The sequence below is a fragment of the Bombina bombina genome, chromosome 5 (genome assembly GCF_027579735.1).
Source record: "Bombina bombina isolate aBomBom1 chromosome 5, aBomBom1.pri, whole genome shotgun sequence".
Classification (NCBI taxonomy): domain Eukaryota; kingdom Metazoa; phylum Chordata; class Amphibia; order Anura; family Bombinatoridae; genus Bombina; species Bombina bombina.
In genome coordinates, this window is record NC_069503.1 from 533,325,332 (window position 1) to 533,335,809 (window position 10,478).

Sequence of the window (10,478 nt, forward strand, 5' to 3'; positions counted from 1 at the left end):
TTGTCCTGAATGCCAATTAACTGCCCCTCTTACAGCATCCTGTAGCCCCTTGGTGCCCTTACCCATAATTGAGGTCCCATTTGAACGCATTGGTATGGATTTTGTGGGTCCTCTTGTAAATTCTGCAAGGGGGCACCAGTATATATTGGTAATAGTAGACTATGCTACACGTTACCCTGAGGCAATACCCATGCGTACTACTTCAGCAAAAGCAATTGCTAAGGAGTTAATGTTAATGTTCAGCCGTGTTGGGATTCCCAAAGAAATATTAACAGACCAAGGCACTCCATTTATGTCGAGAATTACAAAGGAGTTGTGTAATCTTCTTCATATAAAGCATCTGAAAACATCCGTATATCACCCACAAACTGATGGTCTGGTAGAGCGATTTAATAAAACACTAAAGGCTATGCTCAAAAAAGTAATTGATAAAGATGGAAAAAACTGGGATTTCCTTTTGCCTTATTTAATGTTTTCCATCCGAGAGGTCCCTCAAGCTTCTACTGGGTTTTGAACTTTTGTATGGAAGACACCCCAGAGGGTTGCTAGACATAGCTAAGGAGACTTGGGAACAGGAGTCAACCCCTCACAGAAGTGTGATTGAACATATAACTCAGATGCAGGATCGGATGACAGCCATTATGCCCATAGTTAGAGAACACATGGAAAATGCTCAACAGCACCAGCAGAAGAGCTATAATAGAAATGCCAGGGTTCGTGTGTTTAATCCAGGAGACAGAGTACTAGTCCTGGTTCCCACTGTAGAGAACAAATTTTTGGCAACATGGCATGGGCCATATGAAGTCATTGACAGAGTGGGGGAAGTAAATTACAAAGTAAGACAGCCTGGGAGGCGAAAGGAGGTACAGATTTACCATGTGAATTTACTTAAACCGTGGAAAGAAAGAGAAACACTTGTGGCTATAAAAACAGCAGAACTCCCTACAATGGAGGAGCATGAACCCGTAGTCAATATCTCAGAATCCCTGACTATCCACCAGAAGAGGGAGGTAACAGACTTCATCAGATTAAATAAAGATGTTTTCTCCTCAGTCCCAGGAAGAACTACGATAATAGAGCATGACATTGTCACTGAACCGGGAAAAAGGATAAATCTAAAGCCATATAGAATACCTGAAGCCCGGAGGGAAGCAATCAAATTGGAAGTAAAGAAAATGCTGGACCTTGGGGTAATTGAAGAATCCCAAAGTGACTGGAGTAGCCCAATTGTGCTTGTACCAAAGCCTGATGGCACAATCAGGTTTTGTAATGATTACCAGAAGCTGAATGCAATATCCAAGTTTGATGCATACCCCATGCCAAGGGTTGATGAACTTGAGGAGAGACTCGGGAGAGCCAGGTACCTTACCACATTGGATTTGACCAAGGGTTATTGGCAAGTGCCGCTAACAGGACGGGCAAAGGAAAAGACTGCCTTCTCTACTCCAGATGGGCTCTTCCAATACAAGGTGTTACCTTTTGGCCTACATGGTGCTCCAGCAACATTTCAAAGAATGATGGACCGGATCTTAAGGCCACATGCTCATTATGCTGCAGCTTACTTAGATGACGTGGTCATACATAGCGAAGATTGGGAGTCTCACTTGCCAAAAGTGCAAGCTGTCCTTAATTCCATAAGAAATGCCGGTCTGACAGCAAATCCGAGTAAATGTACCATTGGCTTGGAGGAGGCCAAGTATCTTGGCTATTCCATTGGAAGAGGAATAGTAAAGCCACAACTTGCTAAAGTTGAAGCCATAAGGAATTGGCCACGACCTATGACGAAGAAACAGGTCAGAACATTTCTTGGGCTTGTTGGCTACTACAGAAGGTTTATCTCCAACTTTGCTACTATAGCAGGTCCTTTAACTGACCTCACTAAAGCAAAAGCTCCAGTAATAGTGAAATGGTCCTCTGAAGCTGAACAGGCATTTCAAAATCTCAAGGAAGCCATCTGTAGACAACCAGTGTTAGTCACCCCTGATTTTTCAAAGGAGTTTGTTTTACAGATGGATGCCTCTGATGTAGGGCTTGGAGCAGTGCTTTCCCAGGAAAGTCAAAGTGAAGAGCACCCAATACTATACCTGAGCCATAAACTTCAACCTAGAGAAAAGAACTATTCGATTGTTGAAAAGGAGTGTCTAGCAATTAAATGGGCTGTTGAAACTCTCAAATATTATTTGTTGGGCAGAAAATTTAGACTAGTTACTGATCATGCACCTCTCAAATGGATGAGTCAAAATAAGGATAATAATAGTAGAGTTACACGTTGGTTCCTTAGTTTGCAACCCTATCTCTTCTCAGTAGAACACAGGGCAGGAAGTAAACAGGGTAATGCTGATGGCCTTTCACGTATGCATACGCTTTTGGCCATGGTTGCTCACCCCACTAGGTCTGAGCTGGCGGGGAGGATGTGTGACAGAACCCAAGGCATAGTAATGGAAGGTGTCTATATTCCCTCAAAAGTGCTGCAGTGCGGGGTATGGTCTGACAACCCCAGGGAGAATTGTTATGTTTGTTTGCCACATAGAGAAAATATGTGATTTATTTCTGGGTCCCTGGGGTGGAGTATTTGGAGAGTAGGGTGGGCCAGTGCTCCACCCCGCAGTTTGCAGGTAGCACATTATGTCAAAAAGTCCAGTCCAGGAATTCTGTCTGACTCAGCTAGCTACTCACCTGCATATGGTAATTGACAGCAGGTGCTAATAAAATCCCCAGTCAGGGTTTGAGAGGTAGATTTTTGCCAGCAGTAAAGGAAAACTGCAAACACTCTCCTGAGAAACTGAGAGGAATTATAGCTAAAGGACAAAGTTTGAAAGGTCTGTGCAATATTACTTTTGTGAAAAGCTACTTAGTGCAGACAGTTGTACTTGTTAGTAAGTGCTCAGTGGAGCAAGCCTCTTTTGTTTTGTTTATGTTTATTTTGCCTGTTTTTGCCAGACCTGATAATAAACAGACTGTATTTTATAAAGCTACAACCTTGTGTGGTTTTTCCAGCTTTGAGGACTGTGTGTTTCCAAGATCCCAGGTCACAATATATATACAGTATATATATATATATATATATATATATATATATATATATATATATATATATATATATATATATATATATACACACACACACACAATATCAAGCCCTTTCCACTCAAATACCACAAAACATTAAAAATTATTTTATTCAATTTTAATATATAATAATGTTTTACTATGTATTTACAGTAAATATTTATATTCCAATGTTATTCACATAGTAGAAAATGCTGTTTGTATTTTAAAAATACATATTCCTATATACAGTATACATCTGTACTTGTATATATTCAAGTTGATATATATATATTTATATATATATATATATATATATATATATATATATATTTTAAAATTAAAACAAAACATTTTCTTACCAACTACCATTGTTGCAGGTGCTGTGGCACCACGTCACAAGTGCTAAGGGGGTATAGCAGCCAGTCTATAGGCATGTGCAGAATCTGTACAATCCTAATGCATGATATACTTTTATTAGTTCAGGTTTCAGGTCTATCTATCCTCAAAATCATTATACAGAGCAACATGTATATTATTATTTATATTATTACTGTTGCTTACTACTGTGTTACCTTTGGGAGCCCAAATAGAATTGAACCAGGGCCCTCTGTTGAGTAGGTGCGCTGCAGGAACATTTTAATGTAAAATATGCATAACTCATGCCTGGTTGAGCGCACTTGGTTAAACACGGTCGGGTTAGCGCGCAAAATTGTTAGTTTTTTTTTGAAGTTCAGCTCCATTAAAGTTTATTGGGAAAAGAAGTTAACGCAGTTGTGGTATCTGAAATCATGAGGTTTGGGCTCTAACCTACATTCCTAACCTGTGTCGGTCACGGAGAATTGAACATAGTTATAAAGCAGTTCTGCATTGCTAACGTTAACAAAGATGCCCTTTCTTCTTGAAAAATGACAAATTCACTTAGCGTTAAATGTACGAGTATGATTACTACCTGAGATTTTGTGAGCTGGTAAACTAGAATACAAAATGCAGAAATTGTATGTTAATTGGAAGTCAAAGAGAGATTTTGTGAAGTGATAATTATTCTGCGTATAACTAATGATTATAGGCAACAATCAGTGTTACCTATAAGGCCAGTTTTGTGTGTGTCCCTTCAGTGAAACAGTTAATAATTACAAGTGGAGCGCTAATTGTGGTAGAAGTTTTTGCATGTGTCGGGTTCGCTGGTATTACGAGTTGAAAATAAAAAGTTATTTTGATTGCGGTAACCCGACCTGTACAAAAAGCCGATGTAGAATATTGCGCTTGCGATAACCTATTCCCCCATAGAAGTCAATGGAGAATAAAAAGTGGAAAAAAAACCTGACACCCCACTTGCACACAAACTCGATCTCATATTATCATGTGCGCTAACCAGTCTTAATATTTCACATGTTCTGTACATTGCAGAATATGTTATATTTATTCATATATACATATTTCTACATATATTTGATGGTATTTTGGTACAATATATAGTATATGGTGTTTTAGTACAATATATACAGTATCTATACATATATATATATATATATATATATATATATATATATATATATATATATATATATATATATATATATATATATATATATAGTCCCACTAGGAATTGCACACCGTATCAACAGCTTTGTATCTGCCAGGGTGCATGTGTCAAAACAAGTATCCAGAAATCTCAAAAAAGCCAGCACTCACTTGTCTTGAAAAATAAAATTTAACATTTAATAATCAAAGGGTTAAAAGTAGGGATTAGGCATGACGTTTCGATGCCATACTGGCATCTTTATCAAATGTCCCAAGTGTGAAAAGTGTTGCTCCAGAGAAGGCACATCAGCTATGTGATGCCCCAAGGAAAGTGTAAAAGAACTGGCTGTACTGCCACAATTTATAGCACCTCCTATCTGTGAGTGTTATTAGTTACAGCTGTTTAACAAATCCTCTTCGTGCTGCAACCAGCGGCATCCACCACGCACACCCTGTAGATGATTGGAGCATTCAGATGTAAATATCGCACTTTACTCCAGCGTATAACAACCTCATGGCTAATTACCATATACGTCATGACAATCACCACTCTCCGCCCTCCAGGCATACGTCACACAAATCAGAAGTCTGTAGTAGTCGAGAAAGTAGATGTACACACCCACTGAAGCCGCATCAGACAGATCAATGGCCATCACTATATGTGAGAGAGTGGGGGTATGAAACGGACACTTTACACAAATTCTTCCGTCACTTCTGAGACATCGAGAATCGATGGGAATTTGGGAATCGAGCTCCAAATATAGCGGAATGTTCCGTTATAGATATATCATCCTCCCAATTCATTCTTGTGCTGGTGCTGTAAGTGTAGCGAGTGATTATAACTGTCAGAGACTGAGTAAGAATTTACAACATGGGTGTTTACACCCATCCTAGACATATGTGCCCCACATGTAGCAGGTACTACCCATAGTCAAGTCATCTTCATCACTGCTATGTTGAATGATAGAAAGTAATGCGCACTTGTGATCCAATGAGCCAAGTATTTAGCTGTGAACTATATTGAAAATCCATACCCCACATAAAGTGGGTTCAGCCATTATTCTGAAAAAAACATCTTCATTAGTGTGCTAAGTGGTGGATGTCCTGTAATCCATAGTGCAGCGTCCAATCTGGCAAAATATATAAGTATATGCAAATATATGGAAGTCACCCTGCTCCTGATGTACAAAATGCAAGTATAGATCTGTCCTTAACCCCTTAATGACCGCAGCACTTTTCCATTTTCTGTCCGTTTGGGACCAAGGCTATTTTTACATTTCTGCGGTGTTTGTGTTTAGCTGTAATTTTCCTCTTACTCATTTACTGTACCCACACATATTATATACCGTTTTTCTCGCCATTAAATGGACTTTCTAAAGATACCATTATTTTCATCATATCTTATAATTTACTATAAAAAAATTTATAAAATATGAGGAAAAAATTGAAAAAAACACACTTTTTTAACTTTGACCCTCAAAATCTCCTACACTTCAACAACTACCAAAAAACTCCCATGCTAAATAGTTTCTAAATTTTGTCCTGAGTTTAGAAATACTCAATGTTTACATGTTCTTTGCTTTTTTTGCAAGTTATAGGGCAATAAGTACAAGTAGCACTTTGCTATTTCCAAAAAAAATTTAAAAAAATTAGCGATAGTTACATTGGAACACTGATATCTGTCAGGAATCCCTGATTAACCCTTCACATATATATATTTTTTAAAAGAACACAACCTAAGGTATTAAACATGGAGTATTTTGACTCTTTCCATGCAACTATTTTACCACCAATCTATGCCAAAGTTTGAAAAAAAAAAAAAAAATGGTGATTTTTTGACAAAATAGCAATTCAAGAATACATTTACTGAGAACGTTAAGGGTTACTGCCAAATAACACCCCAATATGTCTTCAGCAGCATCTCCTGAGTACAGTGATACCACCCATGTATAGGTCTGTTGGGTTCTCTGGGGGCTAAAAGGCCTTATTTTTAGGGGGCGCATTCCAGTTTTTTAATTTGGAATTTTCACATCTGTCGTCATGCACCCATGTCCTATTTGGGACATTTCTGAAGCCGGACAATGCAAATTACCCCCATCAAACCATATATTTTTAAAAAGTAGACACCCTAGGGTATTTCAAATGCTGGTATTTTAACACTTTGCATGCACTAATTCAACCACCAGTCTTTGTCAAACTTTTGGGTAGTCATTTTGGTGTGTTATTTTTCACACGCATTGTACTTTAGGCATGGATTCTCAGTTCCTGTTATATGTTACTGAGCAAAAACACCTCAATATGTGTTCAACAACATCTCCTGAGTACAGTGATACCCCCCATGTATAGGTGTGTCGGGTTCTCTGGGGGCTAAAAGGCCTTAATTTTAGGGGGCGCATTCCAGTTTTTCAACTTGGAATTTTCACATCTGTCATCATGCACCCATGTCCTATTTGGGACATTTCTGAAGCCGGACAATGCAAATTACCCCCATCAAACCATATATTTTTGAAAAGTAGACACCCTAGGGTATTTCAAATGCTGGTATTTTAACACTTTCCATGCACTAATTCAACCACTAGTCTTTGTCAAACTTTTAGGTAGTCATTTTTTTGCATTATTTTTCACACACATTGTACTTTAGGCATATATTCTCAGTCCCTGTTATGTGTTACTGCCAAAAAAAACCTCAATATGTATTCAACAACATCTCCTGAGTACAGTGATACCCCCCATGTATAGGTGTGTCGGGTTCTCTGGGGGCTAAAAGGCCTTAATTTTAGGGGGCGCATTCCAGTTTTTCAACTTGGAATTTTCACATCTGTCATCATGCACCCATGTCCTATTTGGGACATTTCTGAAGCCGGCCAATGTAAATTACCCCCATCAAACCATATATTTTTGAAAAGTAGACACCCTAGGGTATTTCAAATGCTGGTATTTTAACACTTTCCATGCACTAATTCAACCACTAGTCTTTGTCAAACTTTTAGGTAGTCATTTTTTTGCATTATTTTTCACACACATTGTACTTTAGGCATATATTCTCAGTCCCTGTTATGTGTTACTGCCAAAAAAAACCTCAATATGTATTCAACAACATCTCCTGAGTACAGTGATACCCCCCATGTATAGGTGTGTCGGGTTCTCTGGGGGCTAAAAGGCCTTAATTTTAGGGGGCGCATTCCAGTTTTTCAACTTGGAATTTTCACATCTGTCATCATGCACCCATGTCCTATTTGGGACATTTCTGAAGCCGGCCAATGTAAATTACCCCCATCAAACCATATATTTTTGAAAAGTAGACACCCTAGGGTATTTCAAATGCTGGTATTTTAACACTTTCCATGCACTAATTCAACCACTAGTCTTTGTCAAACTTTTAGGTAGTCATTTTTTTGCATTATTTTTCACACACATTGTACTTTAGGCATATATTCTCAGTCCCTGTTATGTGTTACTGCCAAAAAAAACCTCAATATGTATTCAACAACATCTCCTGAGTACAGTGATACCCCCCATGTATAGGTGTGTCGGGTTCTCTGGGGGCTAAAAGGCCTTAATTTTAGGGGGCGCATTCCAGTTTTTCAACTTGGAATTTTCACATCTGTCATCATGCACCCATGTCCTATTTGGGACATTTCTGAAGCCGGCCAATGTAAATTACCCCCATCAAACCATATATTTTTGAAAAGTAGACACCCTAGGGTATTTCAAATGCTGGTATTTTAACACTTTCCATGCACTAATTCAACCACTAGTCTTTGTCAAACTTTTAGGTAGTCATTTTTTTGCATTATTTTTCACACACATTGTACTTTAGGCATATATTCTCAGTCCCTGTTATGTGTTACTGCCAAAAAAAACCTCAATATGTATTCAACAACATCTCCTGAGTACAGTGATACCCCCCATGTATAGGTGTGTCGGGTTCTCTGGGGGCTAAAAGGCCTTAATTTTAGGGGGCGCATTCCAGTTTTTCAACTTGGAATTTTCACATCTGTCATCATGCACCCATGTCCTATTTGGGACATTTCTGAAGCTGGCCAATGTAAATTACCCCCATCAAACCATATATTTTTGAAAAGTAGACACCCTAGGGTATTTCAAATGCTGATATTTTAACACTTTCCATGCACTAATTCAACCACTAGTCTTTGTCAAACTTTTAGGTAGTCATTTTTTTGCATTATTTTTCACACACATTGTACTTTAGGCATATATTCTCAGTCCCTGTTATGTGTTACTGCCAAAAAAAACCTCAATATGTATTCAACAACATCTCCTGAGTACAGTGATACCCCCCATGTATAGGTGTGTCGGGTTCTCTGGGGACTAAAAGGCCTTAATTTTAGGGGGCGCATTCCAGTTTTTCAACTTGGAATTTTCACATCTGTCATCATGCACCCATGTCCTATTTGGGACATTTCTGAAGCCGGCCAATGTAAATTACCCCCATCAAACCATATATTTTTGAAAAGTAGACACCCTAGGGTATTTCAAATGCTGGTATTTTAACACTTTCCATGCACTAATTCAACCACTAGTCTTTGTCAAACTTTTAGGTAGCCATTTTTTTGCATTATTTTTCACACACATTGTACTTTAGGCATATATTCTCAGTCCCTGTTATGTGTTACTGCCAAAAAAAACCTCAATATGTATTCAACAACATCTCCTGAGTACAGTGATACCACCCATGTATAGGTGTGTTGGGTTCTCTGGGGGCTAAAAGGCCTTATTTTTAGGGGGCGCATTCCAGTTTTTCAACTTGGAATTTTCACATCCCATGCACCCATGTCCTATGTAGGACATTTCTGAAGCCGGCCAATGTAATTTACCCCCATCAAACCATATATTTTTGAAAAGTAGACACCCTAGGGTATTTCAAATGCTGGTATTTTAACACTTTCCATGCACTAATTCTTTGTCAAACTATTAGGCAGTCATTTTTTGTGTGTTATTTTTCACACACATTGTACTTTAGACATGAATTCTCAGCTCCTGTTATGTGTTACTGCCAAAGAAGACCCCAATATGTGTTCACCAACAGCTCCTGAGTACAGTGATACCACCTATGCATAAGTTTCTTGGCTTGTTCGGGGGGTGTAATGCCAAATGTCCAACATGCGTTTGTGATTTTTTTTTCACATTTAACATATTTTCTTTGCCTATTGTCTTTTTGGGGGTATTTTAACATACCCCAATTTATTTGTTTCCATGAATGTGCATATTTTTGAAATGTTGACACCCCAAGGTATTGTATATGGTGTGCTTTGATGCATTTGAAGTAACTGTTTTAGCTAAAAAAATTGGAGAAAGTGTATGGTGGCATTTTTTCAATTTTCATTTTTACACACACATTGCTTTTTGACTATGATTTAGGAGAGACTGTTGTAAGTTAGTGCAAAAAAATACTTCAGGTTGTTTTCTGCTAGGCACCCTGAGTACACCTATGCCCCCCATGCATAGGTTTGCCAGGATTTTGGGAAGGTTATGTTACAATTTTATGACTTGTGATTTTAGTTATTAAGTGAGAGTATTTCTTCTGATAGGCCTATCTTTAGTTTGGGGCCTATTGTAAACCCCACTTTTATTTATTGCCATGAATGTGCATATTTTTGAAATGTTGACACCCCAAGGTATTGTATATGGTGTGCTTTGATGCATTTGAAGTAACTGTTTTAGCTAAAAAAATTGGAGAAAGTGTATGGTGGCATTTTTTCAATTTTCATTTTTACACACACATTGCTTTTTGACTATGATTTAGGAGAGACTGTTGTAAGTTAGTGCAAAAAAAATACTACAGGTTGTTTTCTGCTAGGCACCCTGAGTACACCTATGTCCCCATGCATAGGTTTGACAGGGGTTTTTGTAAAAAAAAAAAAAAGAACAGCCCCATTTTAGAA